Raw genomic sequence first — 19,265 nt, 5'->3', positions numbered from 1 at the left:
GCTGCAACAGTTTTAAAACAGCAGGGACTATATGAAAGCACCAGTGTGGCATAGAAGTTTGAGTGCTGGTCAAATCCATTTTCTGGGATGACACTGGGCCAGTCACACTCTCTCCTCCTAACCTACCTCGCAGGGCTGTTATAAGGATAGAATGAGACAAACCACGTATGTTCTGAGCTTCTAAGAGGAAGGGTTGAATTAAAATGTATGTGAGAAAGACACATCTCTGCACTAGCTGCCCCCTTCCCTCTCCCAGGACAAATTCTTAACATTTCCAGTATAATCAGTTTCCCCAATTGAAACAAATCTGACCACAGTGGTTTCTATTAGCACATATAGAATATCACCAACCCATTTCCCCTCCCGTGCCCTCAAGGCAATGATGCAAATTGATTCTAAGCATCCTTTATTTCTAACAGCCACCTCTAGACATTACACTCATTTTCCTCCAGCCAGTTGCAGACTCCTGTAAGGAGAAGGGCTGTGGCTTAGTGGTAGAGTATCTGCTAGGCAGTCAGAAGTTCTCCAGTTCCCAGTATTGCCAGTCACCTTCAGGTCACTGGTGATGTGAAAGGGCATCATAAAGTGAACTATTTTACAAGCAGTCACAAAGGGAACAAAACTGGCAACCCAATCCAGATGTGGGAGAAGTGGCTCTTGGAACTGGTATAGGGCTACACTGGTGTGTTTCCCCATCCTGCCAGCATGAGTGGCACTTACGCCGGCAGGGAGGACAAACAGGGAGGCAGAAGTAGCCTGCAGCCCCAGTGCTGCGCCAGCCTAAACATGAACGGATGTAGCCATTCCCAGGGGGCAGAGCTAACCTTAGTCCTCTTTCAGCCTTGGACTGTCCCGGAACAGGCTGATGACTTGCAGTATAAGTCATTATTTCCTATGGAACATTTCAGGCAGCAGCTGAGCATTTTAGGCAGCAGCTGAGTTTTTTTGCCCTGCTGCTAACTATACCACCCAAAGTACCATAGGAGGTGATGTGGCAGCACCTTTGCTGCACCGTCTCTGGCTGCTTTGGAGCATACACCCCCTTCCATCTGTACTGCACTGTAACATGGGAGAGGACACAATAGACACAACAACACAGTCTCCCACATTGCATGGATGGGCTTGATGGAGAACTCTAGCAACATTTTTGGTATCTCCAATGCCCTGATTTTAGAACAAGGACACCCACAAGGTTCATTCCAGCTTTTAGCATTTAATGAAATGAAAGTCTGGGACACAACTCACATCATGACTACAGGCTGGTTCCCTTTATCTGTCATTCTAGGCCTGAGTCATTCTGGCTCAAGGCTTATCATGGGGCAGCAAAGAAAGCCACGTGTCTATCAGCACAGTATTATGCAATGACATACCAACCAAGATCTAAAAAGGACAAGATTCAACTACCAGCTCTATACCTGTCATTGGAAGCAGCAGCAAAGTTCCCAGCCACTGGAAGTAAAAGGAGAGAGAATAATCTTGTCTAACTGTGGTGCTAGTCGTACAGAAAGTTCTGGGCAACCCCTCAGAGAGTCCAATTCAGTATTTCTCAGTGGAGCTCTTCTAGCAGCAGAGGAATAAAAGATAGTAAAGAGAAGAAATGCATTCAAAAACAAAACATCAGAATGCTAGCAAGAATTATAAAACTTTGGTTTCCATCTTATCTGAATCAATTTGGTCACTGCAGGACATAAGTTCAGCAGTGCACACTCTGCCAAGACCTTGAGTATGCTTTCAAGCAGCGCACTGTAGACAGCTACAAGAACTGGTGGCAGAAGATTAGCAGAAATGGGCATAGGAGCCACCAGATCAGACCAGCAGACTCAACATTGCTTCAGAGAGGATGTGAAAAGAACACTGGGCATAGGCAAAATCAGCAAAATTCGCATAAGAAAGAGCCTGCTGGATCAGACCAGAGTCCATCTAGCACTTTTCTACTCGCAGTGGCCCACCAGATTCCTTTGGGAGCTCACATACAGGATTTGAAAGCAATGCCCTTCTGCTGCTGCTGCTGCTCCTGAGTACTTGGTCTGCTAAGGCATTTGCAATCTCAGATCAAGGAGGATCAATGAAATTAATATAGAGAACCTCAATGCATACCATAATTTCCCCCTGAAATTTAAAAACCATAGTATTCTCATGCACACCTTGACCTCAGATCAGTCTCCAGAAGTATGAAAGTTTGCTGTACAACCAAGGAATTCAGAGATGTTTAATGGTGAAAGATGCATCTAGGAATATCTGTGTCCCAAATAGCTGTTGGAAATAGGTACCCTCCTGGCAAGAAAAAGATACAAAATGTATTCCAGCTTGGGATTCCAGGATGCAGTTGCCCACTTTTGCCAGCTCATTCCCATGTCATTGTCTCATTCACAGCTGGCTTCCAGATTCTTCCCAGGCACAACTCAAAGTGTTGTTCTTAACCTTTAAACTCTAAATGGTCTGGGATCAGAATATCTGCAGGTCTAGTTTCTCCCAGGTGAGCCTGTCCATCAATTGAGATCATTATTGGCAGCCCTTCTGTGCTATCTTTGGAAGTTAGGAGGACATCTACTAAAAACAGGATCTTTTCTGAAGCTGTGTCCAGGTTACAAAACTTCCTGAAAGATGCTTGCCTGACATCATCGTTGGCACTGTATAGGAACGTGGCAAAGTCTATGATCTCGATGTGGGTCTTTGATACTCACATATTTATGAGAGGGGGTGCTTTTTTTACTATTGCTTTTATTCATTTTGATGTTTACACTTTTGTAAAATAAATTAATTGTCTCTGGAAGGTAAACATCCCACCACCCTCTGCAAAATCTGGATCCGCAAATTGCCAGAGTCAAATTAGTTCCATGACAAGCAAGTAAAATTGTCAAGTCAGAGGATCAAAATCTGACCATCAGTTCCTCAAAGAAAAAAGCTGGTAACAAACGTGTGATCTGGAAGGCAGCCTGCAAGTCTTGGTAGACTGTGTGAAAGTTGCTGGGGGCAGAGGGGAAGCCTGGGAGGGCAGATGATCAGGAAGCCATGGAAGAGATTAACCAGATGAGATGGCAGAATCAGAAAAAGAATGGAAACTTGCAAACAGCAAGAAGGGTGACAGGAAAACAGCCAGGAAGATGTGGATCAGGTCAGCTATTTGAAGATTTTAATCTGTTCAGCGAGGTATAGACAAGGACTGGGGGAAAAACAGATAGAGGAGTGTTGAATAGGAAATGATTATAAAGTATGATGTGAACTGAGTCATCAGGTACTTTTGAACAGAAGGTTTCATGGAAAAAAATACTTCATTCGCTCTGGATACACACACTGCTCGCCTATTGGATATAGTGTAGAGAAAAGGATCATTTGTCTTGTCTGCAACAGTATTACATTACTGGTTGTAAGCAAACAGGAGTAAGCAATTGTGCAAATAAAGCTGAAATAAGCCAATTCACACAAGAACACACTGGGTAAGATAAGTTTCCTCTCTCTCTCTCTCTCTCTCTCTCTCTCTCTCTCTCTCTCTCTCTCTCTCTCTGTGTGTGTGTGTGTGTGTGTGTGTGTGTGTGTGTGTGTGTGTGTGTGTGTGTGTGTGTGTGTGTGTGTGTGTGTGTGTGTGTGTGTCTCACAAACACAGAGAAATAATGTCTTATCTGTAAAACCAGAGTAATGTACCAGACTCCTCATATGCTGCTTTCGGGAGGGCAAATAGAATAAAGCATAATACAGAAATAAAGAGTACTATAAGCTGTTTAAGTCAAAGATGATAAATTCAATTCCCTGGCTGCCACCCTCTTGAAGAATACACAACATCATTTCACCGACGATGCACACTGGAGCTTGCCTGTGTACTTGCAAGGCCCACCTTCTAAGCCTCACCCGCATCCTAGGTCAATTCCCCACGGTCAATTCATCGCATGATACGCAAAATATCAAGGTTTCAGCAAGAACTCCCCACTGCTAGGAAAAGCCTGTCTTTGCCTGCAGTCTTTACTTACTCCGCAGTTCCTTGTACTGCACTAATTAAAAACCATGAAAACCAAATTGTTCATTGGTTAAAAAGATATAATAGAAAACTGCAATTGACTTACAACAGTCAACTGCTGACTATAAATCTCACCAGCTGCAGCATATGCAGAGGCACCACACAGTGTCTTATGTGTATGAGGTCCAGATGCAATGTATTTCCTAGAACAACAGCAGTTTTGGAACTCACAACAGTTTTAAAAGGCAATTATAAAAGTTTCCCCAAATCCAGAACATTGAAAACTGTGTCCCTAGTGTACACAGATCACTGCCACGAATGCTTCCGTCTTCCAGTTAATGAACACCTCTGTAGCTGAAGTAGGGAAGCCCAAGTAATGGAAAATCACCCTACTTCCTTGTGAATAAATAGCATATTAAGAAAAACCACAAATAAGGAAGTGGCTTCAAATGGCAAGGTCTGATCTACAGCATTGAAGGAAGCTAAAAACAAGCTCTTGCTGCATCCAAACTCTATTATATTATAAAGCATACTTTATAATAGCACCAGTGCTCTTTACAGAATTGTTACTTCGTTTCCACATAAAGTCAAATAAGAAAAGCAGCTTTAAAGCACTCTCTTTGGTCTATTATTTCTATCACTCTTCCTCCTCACCCTTGATTACAACAGGAAGTTCTCTAAAAATTGCAGCTTTTCCCCATCTCAAAATGCTAGAAGGTCTTTTTCTCATGTAGGAGACATGAGAAACATCATCAGGTTCAAGAGCCAGCACCCAGCAGTGGTTAAGAGCAAGTGGACTCGAGAACGAGGTTTGCTTTCCCACTCCTCCACATGAATGGTGGACTCTTATCTGGTGGACCAGATGTGTTTCTGCACTCCTGCATTCCTGCTGGGTGACCTTGGGTTAGTCACAGTCCAAACTCTTCTTCTTAGTAAGGAACATACACAGTGAGGGCCAGTCTGGGTCTCATATTCAGGCAATGGAAAGTAGCATGGAAGTCCAAAGGCCATCCAGATGTTCTAATAAGATATCACATACAGGACAAAGAAGTTCAGCTAAGAACAGAACCATCAAATGGGAAACAAGCCAGAAAGAGCCAATACCGTGTAGTGGTTAGCATCTCACCTGAACTAAGAGGGCAAGGTTCATTGGATGAGCTCAGGCCAATAAATTTCAGCCTGACTTTCTGACAAGATAGTTACAGAGAACTATATGTTCCATGTGGAACACCTTGGAAAAGGGTGGGATAAAAATGTGACAGATGTTGTGGCTTCCCACTTGCTTGGCTCTGGGGTCCCAATCTTCTGCTGTATGTGCCAAATTACTAGGGGAATACTGAAGCCTTCAGATAGAGATAGAGGGGGTTGCTCCACATTATTCTCCTTTTACTCCTGTGGCTGCTGCAGAGGCGTAGCTCCAAGGGAAGGTGCACGATGCACCGGGGGGAGGGGTGCACGACGCACCAGGTGCGCACCCCTGTGTGGGCATGGTGAGGACGTTCCAGAGGTGGGGCGGGGGATTCCGGGGTGGGGCGGGGACATTCCGGGGCAGGACGAGGGTGAAGGACACACCAGTGCACCGGGCGCTTTCCCCCCTTGCTATGCCTCTGGGCTGCTGCTGTCTCAGTGACAGACAGCGCCAGTCTCTTTTTCATCAGCCTGGCCCTGCCTTTTCCTAAAGGAGTTGGGGGTCAACCTCAGCCACCCCTGGACCAATCCTGGTTCCCCTGCTCCAGAAGCCCCATGAAGCCCCATTCCTGCTCCCCTCTCCATTCTCTCTGACCGTTCCTTACCTTGCTGGTCATTCTGGCCCTGGGTACCCACTGCAGCCAGCTGGGCTCTACCAGACTGCCCAGTCCTGAGACCATCCCATTTCTATACATGCCCATCTTCACTGAGCTGCCATCAGTGGCGTATCTCCCTAGCTACAAGGGGTACCCCTTGTCCTCGGGCACCACTCTTCTGGTCATGTGGGGGTGCAGAATCAGCCCCCCACGTGACCAGGAAGTCCTGCTGCCTCATCGTTTTCGCATGCCTCAACCTCAACCATGTCAGTTGAGGTACGCAAAACTGATGAGGCAGCAGGACTTCCTGCTGCCGCCAAGTGCCCTCAACCCCACGCTGGAATCCCCCCTCCCTTCCTCCCCCCCAGTCAGCTGGGCTCCCACTCCTTCCTGCTCCCCAAGCCCCACCCCCTGGCCTCAGTGCTTATAAAAGCAGGTCTCTGAGGCCGAGACTGCAGTCTCTTCTGGCCTGCCCGGAGGGGAGGTCAGAAGAGACTGCAAGCTGCCGGCTGGGAGCCCAGGCAGGGGGAGTCTGGGAGGGGAGGGAGGTGGGCACCCTAGACCTTGCCCATGTCCATGGTGACATGGGCGGGGTTGAGGGCACCAGCAGTGGAGGGCAGAGTCTGGGGGCGTCCCAGAGACAATTTGTCTCCGGGCAATGTTTACCCCTGGTACGGCTCTGGCTGCCATTCCTGGAGACAGAGCTAGACTAGCATCAGCAGAAACAGGCTACAAGCTTTTTGCTAGTGGGCTCCAGCTGCTTATCAGTGCCAGCACAAGCTCTGAAGGCTCCCCCAATGCCTTGCATGGGTGTGTGGCCACCTGCACCTCTGAGTTGCCCAATTTGGCCCAACCTTCCTGAGCCCACCAGCCTTGCCTCAGCCTCGGCACAGGTCATGGGGCCTGCCAGCAAGGCTGTTGAGCCAGCTGAAGCAGTTGGCTTTGGCCAGCCTAACAGCCTTGCCAGCAGGCCAGGCAAGCCCCAAGCCCCATGCTGAGGCAAGGCCGATGGGCTCAGGGGAGGTCGGGTTGAGCTGGGCAGCTCAGAGGCCACCAGCTCCACTTGCAAGCAGCCCCCCGCCTTGGCAGGGGTGGGGGGCACCAGCCTGCATGGAGGCGGAGCTGTGGGACGGGTGTGTGGCCAAGTCTTGCCCTGCCACCATTGCCAGGGCCATCAGGTGGAGGGAGCCACATCTGCATGGTGACACCCCCCCAATCAAACTGGACAGTTCTTTGCCGTGTTTTCTTCCCTTCTTTGCTGTTGCACAGACACTGGCTACCCCGATCTCATCAGATTTCCAAAGGTAAGCAGGATCATGTTAGTTAGTGCCTTATATTGTCAGAATTAAAATTCAGTGTGTGCAACTACTGTGTAAAACATGACTTGAAATTTGTCCCTGTCCTTTTCCTCCTCCCTCCTTCCTTTCCTTCCTGGCTCTCTGCTGTGTTTCCAATGCTGGGGGGCAATTGGGGGTGATGGATATAACACCATAAAACGTTTTCACAGCAGTAATAAAACTTTTTGAAAGCATTTTAAGTCATATGACACTTAAAACACTTTGAAGTGTTATAATAGTTGTTAAACATTTTAAAAGCATTTTGAAAATGCTGTCAAAATTTTTTATTTCCGCTGTCTGGCAAGGACCATTGCTATGTTCAGATTTGTGAACTAGGGCATGTTCTATAATGTGATGGTGGCTTTGAGATGGCCTGGTGCAAAAAAAGTCGTTTGGTCATGGTGGGGGTGGATGGCCACCCATACGGAGGGGGGCCCTCACATTTTGCCCTGGGTTCCATTTTCATTAGCTACGCCTCTGCATTTGCTCACAATCTTACTTCATAACGGCCACTCACTCTTCATCATTAGAATGCACTCTGTCCAAAGATAAATCATGTTTGATGATGTTCTGAAAGGAAATCCAAAGAGTGGGCATAAGATACACCCAGAGAAGTGAGACAGCCACAACTTGGTAAACTTCTTATGAGCAAAGAGTTTCAGTTGGCATAGTGAAGTGGTGAGACAAGCAAGTAGGTAAATCCTCTAATCAAATTTCACCTCAGACATGTACAAAAATAGGAACTTGAGCTCAACCTTCCCCATGTAGAGATAACAAAAGACTCAGGGTTATAATAAGGATTATCAAGCTAATAGATATGGATTCAAACACCTCTGAACACTTGAAACAAACCACATACTGGCATGTGTTCGAATGGCTTCTGATGTAATACTGTGGTTTTAAATTGTAAGCTGTCTCAAACAGAGCTCTGAGGAGGTAGCATAGAAATAGTGTCAGTAAATAAATGACACATGAAAATGCTGATGTCAAATAGGGGCACATACTCCTACAGCTGCCTCTTTAGTTTTAAGATCTGCTCCCAGGGCCAAAGCATGGGCATTCATGTTTCCTTCCGCCTATTGTATCTTCTTTCCATTTCATGAATGGAGAGCCATTTTGGCAGCCAAAAGCCTAAAGTTCAGCTCATCACTGTTCCAGCTGCTTTTGAAGTGGTATACAAGGATAGGAACAATTACAGTTACTGTTTATAGACATCCTTTCAAATGACAGGCTCTGCCATGATTAGGAAATCACCCCAAGCGATCTAATATATGGGTAATTTATTTGCAACACACACAAAAAGACTACCATTCTTTCTCACATACACTATACACTTAAACTAGCATCTCAGAGACAACAATGACAATAGAAAAAAGGATAACCTGCCTGGTTTCTGCCTGCAATGTAAAGACTCCATGAAAACATGCAGACACCAATTTAAGATTCTCATTAGAGGACATTACAGTGTCAGAAGTATCCTTCCGGGTTCATCATTTTTCTGTCATGACAGAACAGTAAGAACAATAAAGCTGAATTTTTTTAAACAATATGATAAGTAATATAGCCTCCACCACGTTTTCTAACAACCACCATGTTTTTTAAGGTTTAGTCCACTCAGCATTACAAGCATTCATTGTGAAGTCACCATCCTATGTAACAGTTAGCAAAACATATCTGGTATGCATACTCTTTGTGCCTGCCTGCTCTCCCAGAATTTCCAGCTTAGCTATTGATCAGTTTATTATTAGACAAGTGTTTTTCTCCAGCTCGGGTTTAGGATATCATTCCTGCTTTCTCCAGCTTTAGAAGGTCTGCCCTGGAGACAGAAATAGAATTTTGTTATGACAGTCGGACCTAAGAATCTTTTAAAGGGTGATTGATGGAACTCTGTCACTGTTCACCTGTGACACGTGGCTGGACTTGATCAACAACAGGTTCTATAGACAATGGGGCTGGACTTTGTGAGATAGCTTGAAGCAAAGAATTGTGAAAATATGCAGATCTTGATCTCCAATTGGTATTATCACCCTGACCAAGAAGGTAAGGAAGATATATTGTGAAGCAATGCCTCCTTTTCCTGTTTTAGACTGCTTCCTTTCTTCAATCAACCACTTTTGTCTCAAACGAGTTCTATCCATGCAAGGTATCATTTTTAAAAATGTTATAAATGAGGGTTGCCAAGATTGCTCAGCTGCATATTTTCTGAAAAACAGTTTTATATTCAGTGCAGCAAGGTGGCCCAGAACTTCAGCTGTAGCAAACAGGAATTTTTTTAATTAAAAAAACCTACATGAGGTATCTGTAACCTACATATTACATAAAGGCCTTACTATATTCCAGCTTCAAACTGAGTCAAGAGGAGACAGAAAGAACTAATTTGTTTACATCTACCAAGGGTGCAAAGGTGAAAAACAAACAAATTCCTAAACGTATCGCTGAAAAGCTTCTTGCAATACTGTTAAAAAGAGACTTCCACAGATGCAGAAAGTGTAATTTTGCTTAGGGCGGTGTTGAAAGCCAATTTATATCACTAGTTACAAGTTGGTACAGTGTATGTTGGTACAGACCAATATGTTTCCAGGCCCATTTCAAAGTGCTGGTTTTCACCTTCCAAGGCATAAATACCTGAGGATCAAGATCATTTGTGGACCTGTCCATAACTTAAGAAAATCACTAGGAACACAGTTCCATCTTCTTTCTTTTACTGAGGTGAGGTATGTTGCTATTAAGAACAGAGCTTTCTTAACTATGACTCCCACCACCATCTTCACACAGCCTGACACAGTCTTGACTAATTTTAAATCATTTGAATGAAGAAAGGCAGGATACATGCTGAATAAATACACATGTGTGATTTAAAATTATCCTTTGCTTAATAATGAAAAAAAAGAATTGGAAATATCTACAAAACGGTACACTTAAAAGTCCAATATAAAACTGGATAAAATGGTAAAAATGAGAAAGTCCACTTCCAGTCACCATACATCAAAAGCAGAAATTCAACTTTATGTCAGAAAGCACAAATCCTTAGAAGTCAAGCAAAGGACATCCACCTCTTTTCATACTTATGAGATTTTATTGATGGCACTCTCTTTTTTCAAATAAGAAGTCCAAATATAACATAATAATCTGTCAGTCACTCTAATAAAATTATGTGGCCAAGAAGACATGACTTCCTGTAGGTTTTAAACACAGACAGAAGTACTTTTCTTTTCAGAAATTAAGCTTTTCTTGCCATCTCAACTTGCAATATTATGACATCTCCTAAGCAGAGCAAACAGAGCTGCATCATGTAAATTTGCTAGCTTTCCAGATTACTGTCTTCAGCTACAGCCTAACCAAAACTATGCCTTATTGGGCCAGTGGACCCCAGAAATATCATAGGGTTTTTTCCCACAAGGATGCTCAGGCCTATATCCTCTAGTCTCTTATGGCATTTACCCAGAGGCTGATGGAAATTCCTAGCACATCAGTATGTGGAGGCCATTTTTTCCTCCCACTCGTCCATTTCTCAAGGGTGGGAAATTGGGCTGGTATTTCCACTCTGGTTGGAGGCTTCACACACACACACACACAAACACACACACACACACACACAGGGAGAGAAAGAGAGAGAGACTCAAAACAAGTACAGAATTCAATTCCCTACTGTTACCAGAAATGGTGGGAGTCTGTCCCTTTTTGAGTGGGGGAATTAGCAAGAGCAGACTCTATGGTTTAGCAAAAGGTAAAGCAAGCTCAAGAACTTTGTTGCCTATGTTTACTAAGGTCAGCTTTTGCAAGAGAGCAAAATAAAGTTTAACAATTTTATTAAGGGATAATAGGGGTACACAAGCGCACAATAATCAAAACAGCAGAATACGCACACAGTCCTACCTAGAATATAAACAGGGTTGAGGGGATAAATTTGGAATACAATCACAACTATAAGACAATGGCAATTTAAATAAGGAAATCATTAGAGAGAGATTAGTCAGAGGAAGAAGTTTTTCGGTTAATACAATACTGGCAGGAACCAGGGGCGTATCACCCACAGGGACATCTGGGGTGATATGTTCCTGGGCAGCGCCCATTTAGTCATATGGGGGGTGGAAAATCACCCCCACACCCTTCCTCCTTCCCTCCTGCCTTCAGAGAGGAGCTCTGACGGCCCCACAGCAGGGCTTTCCAATGTCCCCCCATGCCACCCTCCAGCCCCTTGGCTGCAGAAAGCCCCCCACAGGTGCCAAGTCACCAACTCAGCCCCACTTGGAGGTGGGCAGGCATAGGAGTGGCAGTTGAGCTGCCAGACAGCTCCCACAGGAGAGAAATGCGGCTGGGCCGGCTCCCTCGGTGGCGGCGCCTCCTGCTCCCTCCAGTTTAAGTTTAGGACCTGGCTGATGGTGGCTGACTTTCCCACCAGGTAGGATGAGGGCCTGGCAGGCAAGTAGGGGGCCCACCCCCACATCGCAGAGTGCACACAGAGCACACGCACATTCAGAGCTTGGCCAGCAGGCCATCAGAGAGGAGCTGCCAAAGGAGAACCTGGCAGGTAGGAAAAGCATGGCCCCAACCTTCGTGTGTGGCCTCCCCATCACCCCCACTTCTGTGAGAAGGTGGGGGAGGGTGGCTGCCCATGGGGGGCAGAAAACTCCATTCTTGCTCCGGGCTCCATTTTTGGTCAATACACCACTGGCAGGAACACTTAGGGCACATACTTTAACAAGGCCTTTGACTTTGTAGAGCAGATAGTTCGGGATGAGGGATGGGAATGTCTTCCAATGCAGGGGCATTATCTTCTCTTCATCCCTTTAGGAAGGGTGTGGGGATGGTATTTTGCAAGGCAGATATGGGCAAGGGCAAATCCAGACAAGATTTTACTTTGTCCTTGTGGGTACACATACCAATGCAGAGAATGGGCTCCCCATTTTGGCATGGCACTGCTAAGCATCCCAAGAGTTGGCAGGATGGGTAGAGGCACTTTTGTCTTAAAACAAAGTCCCCACCCCCCCACCATGGGTCAATCTGGTAACACCACCATTTTAGTAGCTCTGTCTTCTATGTCTCTTAACTGCTTTAACAGGACACTGATCTCCCCAGTTGTAGTAAGGAAGATCAGGTAGTAGACGATGCTGAAAACCTCTTCCTAAGACTTGGAGAGCCGCTGCCAGTGAGAATACAGATCTTGATAGACCAATGGTCTGTCTCAAAGAGAACCATGATATTCTAGTGTAATTGTTACAGGGATATCATATTATTGGAGCCTGTTCTTTGTTAAAAATCTTCAGATATAAATTTTGATGAATCCATTGTGGCACTTCAGAATTAACTACTCCATTCATTAATTTTTGTGCAATATTCTTAACTAGGCCAGTTGAAACAAATACACATAGTCAAAGGATACACCAATCGGAATTTTTCACATCCTATGGAGAGCCCTACTATTCCATGAACTGTGTGTTTCAGAATGTACAAAAACTTATTATTCGGACCTCACCACAACTGCTGCTTTTACTGCTCATTTACAAGAAGCTAGTTTCATCCATTATCTAGTGTTCAGATTGCTACCAGCATCTGGTATCCATATGCACTTGCATATGCATCTTGCACAGATCCAGAGGCGTGGTAACAAAAGGCAACCGAGCAGTCAAGAATTAAGGCTGTGTTTGTATCAGCCCTCTTGTCACATTTCTTGTTTGTTTGTCCTTCACTGCTCTTCCTCCTGTCACAATTGTAGGCATGTACTTATTTCCTCGTATTTTCTCCACACATTTGAGAGAGATGGGGCAATGAATTTACAATATTATCTGGTATATACATTGTGGAAAAAAAACTGTTTTAAGTTCTGATAATGAATGGCAGGAATGGAAAGATAGCCAGGACAAAGAATGGGGTATGACTTTTTCTGTAGTATGCCAGAAACTAATAGATTACAGATGTGGTGCGGATTTCCTTGTGCTATTTCTGTAGCACATCTCACAGAGAATAGCCAGTTGAGATGCATCCCAAGCCATTTAGAGTTGAAAGCCAACTGCAAAAAGCACTCATGAATGACAAACCTAAATTAAAACATGGGTTCATTTGTTTGTAAGTATACTTTATGCCAAGGGGAAAAGCTGAAGTTCTGATGGTGACTATGCAGCAAAAGACAGCCCAGCCATTCTCAGCCACCTATCTATGCATGTCATCTGTGGCTGAGAGAACATTCTCCACATCCTTCCACTAAGCATCAGCAGGGCAAGTCCATTTGTAAATTCCTCATTAATCCAGCAGGCAATAATTATCAAAGCACTGTAGTTTTTACAACAAAGACATAGCCCCCTCAAAAAATCATTGGATGGCTCCAGTTTCATTTTTTTTTGTTTTTAATTTTATGGCTTATTGTGTACTGAGAAACGCCTTGTTGTGTTTGCATTTATAAAGGGGTGAGGTACGGTTGCTGATTATTCCCACACATCAGTGGGATTTTTTAATTAGAAAAATAATTTTGCTGACAATTTCTTCAAAATAGGAAAACAAATAATTTGGCTACTGAAAATACTTTGAATTTATTCTCACTAACAGCTTTAATGCAGTTAATGTAATTCATGGGAAGCTAAGAGAACCAAGTCACACTGGTGTCTTCCACACAGGGATGGGCTTGTGTGGTTTTTCCAGTACTGTTGAGCATATTGATACAACACAGCAGCAATGAGACTTCCATATGCTAGTTTTGCCTACATATTCCTACTTCAGCCCCACCCCCACCACTGAGGGGCTTTCTGCAATGAAGAGGGATAGATACTTAATTTTTCACATGAGAATTCAAAGAATCTGACAGACAGATTGCTGTGATGTTAACAGGGCTACAAAAACATATTGTTTCCTGATTTTTCTAGAAAGCCATCTTGTGACATCCCAAGCCATTTATCCTGGGGCAAGAGAAATGATTCTGGTGTGGGCAGGTCTAGGAAGAGCTGAAATTTCCAGTCCACATGGGTGCCACCCTGGCTTTGCTGCCGTCCTTCCCAAAATGTTGCAGCAAAGCAGGTTTGGGAAAGATCACAGGGCAGGGAAAACCCAGAAGGTGCATGGAAGCATCACGAGGTTTTACAAAGGAATCCACACTGGGACATGTTTTTATTGTAGTACCACATTTGTAACCACCTCACTAACTTTTAGGTAAGAGTGCAGGATGCAAGTCTTTAAACGAATAAATACAAAATAAATGTTAACAAATGGGATCTGGCGGAAAACATTCATATTGAATACCATCATGAAAATTCCAGGAAGTAATGCTTCATGAATGTCCTGTGAGATTGGTAGGGTTGCCCATTTCTATGTGGGTCTGGCGATCTCCGGTTATTACAGCTTATCTCCAGATGATAGAGATCAGTTTCCCTGGAGAGAAGGGCTACTTTGGAGGATGGACTCAATGGCATTGCACTCTGCTGAGGACCGTCCCCTCCCCCAGGCTCCGCCCCCAACATCTCCAGGTCTTTCCCCATCCAGAGCTGACACCTCTAGAGGCTGGGATTAGTGAAGGTTGGATCATGCTGGAGATTTCCACCTGCTCAACTCTCCTTGGATAAACAGGAGCACAAAAACCATTCCTCCTCATCCGCTTACCCTCTGAAAGTGACAGTATCTCCACTACCTTTTCCAAAGGCACAAGACATAGCACCAAGGATTTCTTCTGAAATAATTGCAAAAATAAATGACGTGAAATTACGTGAAGCATCTTTTATACATTCTACTGTTTCGTAGGCACAGTTACTTTGTTAAAATATTCCTAGAACGAATATGAAATTGCAAGAACTAGAAGCATTTTCAATAAATAATGATACAACATGAATGTTAAGAGTCCCGTGCATAGGAGGCGATTTGCATAAGTGTAAAAGTACTGGATGCTATACTAATGTGGATATTGTCAAAGGAAGGATAAAAATGTGATGAATGAGAGCTGACACTCCAAAACTATTCTGAAGTTCATAAAAAACTGCAGCAAGAACTGGAGCATCATAACTTCCCAACAGCCTGACAGAACAGTTGTAAATCCAAAGGAAAAACACTTGATACTTGACAAACTGGTTCCCCGTGTACAGGTTAAAGAGCCCCTGGGCTGAGTGTCACATATAAAAACAGAAGAATGCTGAAATAACTCCACCTCCTCACACATGCCACAAAGGTTATACATCCAGGCTGATAAGAGGCTATAGTACCCTTCAGCCCAGTTGTGGGTGGGTATGCTCATACACCATTCGGATAAAAGATCACGCAGCCTTTCTTGTTACAGTCAGGGAAAGCAGAGTTTGATTTCCAAAAGACAAACACACACTGAACTTTGCTACCTTATTATTTTGCTCCTCCAGACGGTGATTGGCTGAAGACAGAACACCCAGCCAATTCTGGCACGAAGAGGAAAAAACACAGGCAAGGCCCTCCTTATCGCAAAGCAAATGTTGACTAAAATTTAACCAACAGAGCAAAACAGAATCAACACAAGCTCCTTTTCTGGAAGCCGCAAGAGGTCTCTGAAAAAGACAGACCAAGATCAGCAAGGCACAAGGCAGCCCTTTGTCCTTATCCTTCTGAATCAAGACTACACAAAGACTGAAGGAATCTGTGTTTTTCTAAAGCTGCAATTACACCCGCTTGCAAAGCACTCATTTGCTTGGGATCAATGTGTAGCTTTTTGTCTTAAAGTACAATCGAGTAATTAGCTATAAAACCCTGGTTAATTTTTTATGCAATGTGAACATTAAAGGAGATCTGTTGCAATCTGGAGAAGTTAACTCATCCTTTGTTTAGACTGGCTGCCCAAGTCCATAGAAACTTTTCCTCTTAAAAGTCAGCAGAGGAGGGTGGAGAATATCTTATTAGGAAAAGAATTAGAACAATGTCATCCAACAGAGTTCAATCAAAGGAAAAGTCAGCTCCCAAATCTACAGGGGCAAAAAAGGGTTGATTATGCAAAGCACAAATAAGACATTCTTAGGACAGTTTAAAAGGAGCCATCTTGGCTTTTTCTTTCTGCATCGCACAAATAAAACAACCTTAGGATGTTTTTAAAACTAACCCCAGGGGCGAACCGTCCATGGGAACATGGGGGGCCATTCTGTCACACAGGGGGGCACAAAATCACCCCACACTCCTCCCCCACGCCAGCTAGGCTCCCAGGTCAGCATGGGGGAGGAGGGGTGTGCTGTGAGGGGGCGATTTTGCATCCCCCCCACACCTCTCCTGCGCCGACTCAGTTTGTCCAAGTCAGTGCAAGGGAAGAGGGGATGGCGCCCATGGAGGAGGGGTGCATAGCGTCCCCATCCCCTTCCCCCCTTGACTGGACCCAGCCCTCCAGGCCACTCCTTCAGCCAGCGGAGGCTGAAGGAGAAGCTTAGCGGGGCTGCCACAGGACACCCCTTGACCAGGCCCTGCCCCGCCAGGCCCAGTGCAGGCCCCAGCGGAGCATCCCTTGGTCCTGCCCCACCAGGCTACCCAGGACCACCACTGGCTTAGGTAAGTGGGGCATGGGGAGCACAGCTACCACGGGGTGCAGGGGGCTCCATTTTGACCCGGGTGCCATTTTGCCCTGCTATGCCTCTGAGTAAGGCTCTTGGCTTTTTTGTCCACATAGTGGATGTTTTATTTTTCCCACCTTCCACCCACCCACCCACTCTCACTTTCAGTTTCTGAGCAAGCAGCTTGTACCCTGCCATGTTCTGCCAGCTTGAGGAACCTCCGTGCAGCCACCACCATTTGCTGAAGGTTTCCCACAAAGGTTTCCTCTGCTAGCAGCTCATCTGTTTGCTATTTCCGTGTAAAAAGTTCTTTAATAAAGTTAGTTTTCCCTGTCGTGCCATTTTTTCTAGGCCAGGTCTACCTATTACTTCTTAACGGGAGGTAGGCCAGCCGTCCAAGTGACTGCAATTCTCCTATTATGTCGTTGAAACTATGAAGACACCTCCATCAAAACAAAAAAGAAAAGAAAAAATGACACGTGCACAGGATCGCCAGGAAAAACTAACTTTATTTATGAACTTTTTACAGGGAAATAGCAAGCAGATGAGCTGCTAGCAGAAGAAACCTCTGTGGGAAACCGCCAGCACATGGTGGTGACTGCATGGAGGCTCCTGAAGAAGGAGAAATGGCTGGCTCAAGCTGTAGTGAAAATGAAAGAGCTCGGATGGGGGAAGATGGAAAAAATAAAACATCTCCTGCTCTCCACACAGCAAACAGGAGTCGTCTTGACCATGTTTTGGGAGGAAAAGATGGCTAGTTTAGTGTTTTCTCTAAAACCCGGGTTGAGCAGAAATAAAATGTCCCGAGGATGTTTTTTGGGGAAAAAACTGTGCAGAGTTCTTTCCCAACACATTTTTAATGTCCTCAGGACGTTTTATTTTTGCTGTGTAGAAAGGGCTTCTCTGTCTTCCTTCAGCCCATAAACAGGCAACCCAGATTTCAGTGCTCTGCAGTAGCCATTAGCCGAAGGCTATTAAGTATGTCCCTTCAGATGTGAATCTATATAGAAGCAGAGAGAGAGAGAGAGAGAGAGAGAGAGAGAGAGAGACTTTGCATAACAAAAGAGCATGTTTATACCAATATTAACTATTCAGATGATAAGATTTAGAATGGTTGACTGCATACTAACTGATGTACCATTCTCAAGCATGCTGAACAACAGAATAAATTAAGGCTGGTTTCACTTTGCCACTTTTCAGACTGACATTCAATCTACGTTTACAAACAAACAAACAAACCCTGGCCTGAACACATGTATGCCGAAGTAGTACTGCAGTCAGGAGAGCAGATCCCAATACACTGCACTGCACAATAGTTTTCCCTGTCCCCTGAATGGACGGTGACGATTTCTACCCCTTCACCACAAACAGCCTTTCCTGAATATTACATATTGACATCCAAATAGTTTTTATCCACCTGTTAATAAACTGGAATTATATATATAACTGCTATTCCAAATTCAAACACTTAAGTACAAGTAAGCCCACCAGTTTCAAAGGTATTTAATTTCAAGTGACAGCGCATCAGAACTACATTAGCTCAGGTGTCAATTATGAATTCAGCAATGAGGTTATTATTTTAAATATAGACTGGATTATCCCATTTATTGTCACAATAACCATGCAAGGTTATTGTGACTGAGATAATGAGTGAGTGGAAATATTTAAATGAGGACAGCCATAGGGAGTACGTAGGTAAAAGATATAATATAGTAAATACCTCAAATCCCAAACCAGAAAAGTCATACCCACAGTTTGATTTTGAAGCTGCATTTTGACACTGTCTACATTTTCTAGGGGTCTCATTAATCATGAGGACTAGAAATTCTTTTACCTAGAACAAATTCATATTAATATTATCAAGAACCCAGGTTCTTTGCCAGATGCTGCAATAATATACAGAATTCCAGGGGAATACTTAACGGATATACTCTAGCCTATGTAGCAAGCGCTTATTAGCAACCGGCTGTATAAATGCAACCACGAAGGACACAGGGTACCCTCTATAATTAAGATATTTTCTAGGTCCAGCTGCTGGTCCTTTTTTCATTAGGGTTGCCAGATTCCTCTGCCCCCCACCCCGGGGGGGGGGAGGCAGGTGCATTGGGTTGTCAGCTCCAAGCTGAAATACTCCTGGAAATTTGAAGGTGGAAGCTGGGGAGGACAAAGACCTCAGTGGCGTAAAGTACATCGAATGACTATCAGCAAACGTTACCTTTTTTTAATGGAGTTTTAAGTTTCCTTCACAAAATGGCTGATGGAGCAGGAATGGGCATGAGAATTTCAGCCTCTCAGAAAGCTAGTCAGCCTCCCATTAAGAAGCAATGGGTAAACATAGCCTCTGCAGAGGCCAGGTCTATCCGCTGCTTCTTAACGGGAGGTAGACCAGACCTCTGAGCAGATGCAATTCTCATATTGACTCTGTGAAGCTTCCAAGATTTCTCATTTAAAACACAAAAAGAGAGGAAAAAATGGCACATGTGTGGGATTGCCGGAAAAACCGCCAAATTTTATTCATCTACTGTTTAAACTGAAATGGCCATCAGATGAATTGCCAGCAGAGGAAACTCCTGGAACATTATGCAAATAGTGGTATAAGGCTCCTGGAGCTGGCAGAAAATAGCAGGCACTAGAAAAAGGAAAGAGCTCTAAAAAGGAGGACGAATCGGGAAAAATAAAATGTAATTTTGTGTGTTTTTCCCTGGCCTAATCCTCC

The 19,265-nt window shown here is 44.4% G+C and overlaps 1 protein-coding gene across 3 annotated transcripts in view; it reads right to left on the bottom strand.

The window, feature by feature from the left end:
- SEMA4G (semaphorin 4G) overlaps positions 1-19,265 on the bottom strand; it is a 117,802-nt gene that overhangs the window by 84,372 nt on the left and 14,165 nt on the right. The window contains exon 1 of one of the 3 annotated variants that reach the window (XM_048506837.1): positions 15,383-15,405. The exons of the other annotated variants lie outside the window; for them this stretch is intronic. The gene's annotated coding sequence lies outside the window, so the exon portion shown is untranslated. Of the gene's footprint in view, positions 1-15,382; positions 15,406-19,265 lie in introns of those variants that run through there. 3 annotated transcript variants of the gene reach the window in all.

This window comes from Sphaerodactylus townsendi, linkage group LG08 (assembly GCF_021028975.2).
Source record: "Sphaerodactylus townsendi isolate TG3544 linkage group LG08, MPM_Stown_v2.3, whole genome shotgun sequence".
Classification (NCBI taxonomy): Eukaryota; Metazoa; Chordata; class Lepidosauria; order Squamata; family Sphaerodactylidae; genus Sphaerodactylus; species Sphaerodactylus townsendi.
The sequence above is the reverse complement of the archived record's forward strand: the minus strand, read 5'-3'. Positions and strand labels throughout refer to the sequence as shown.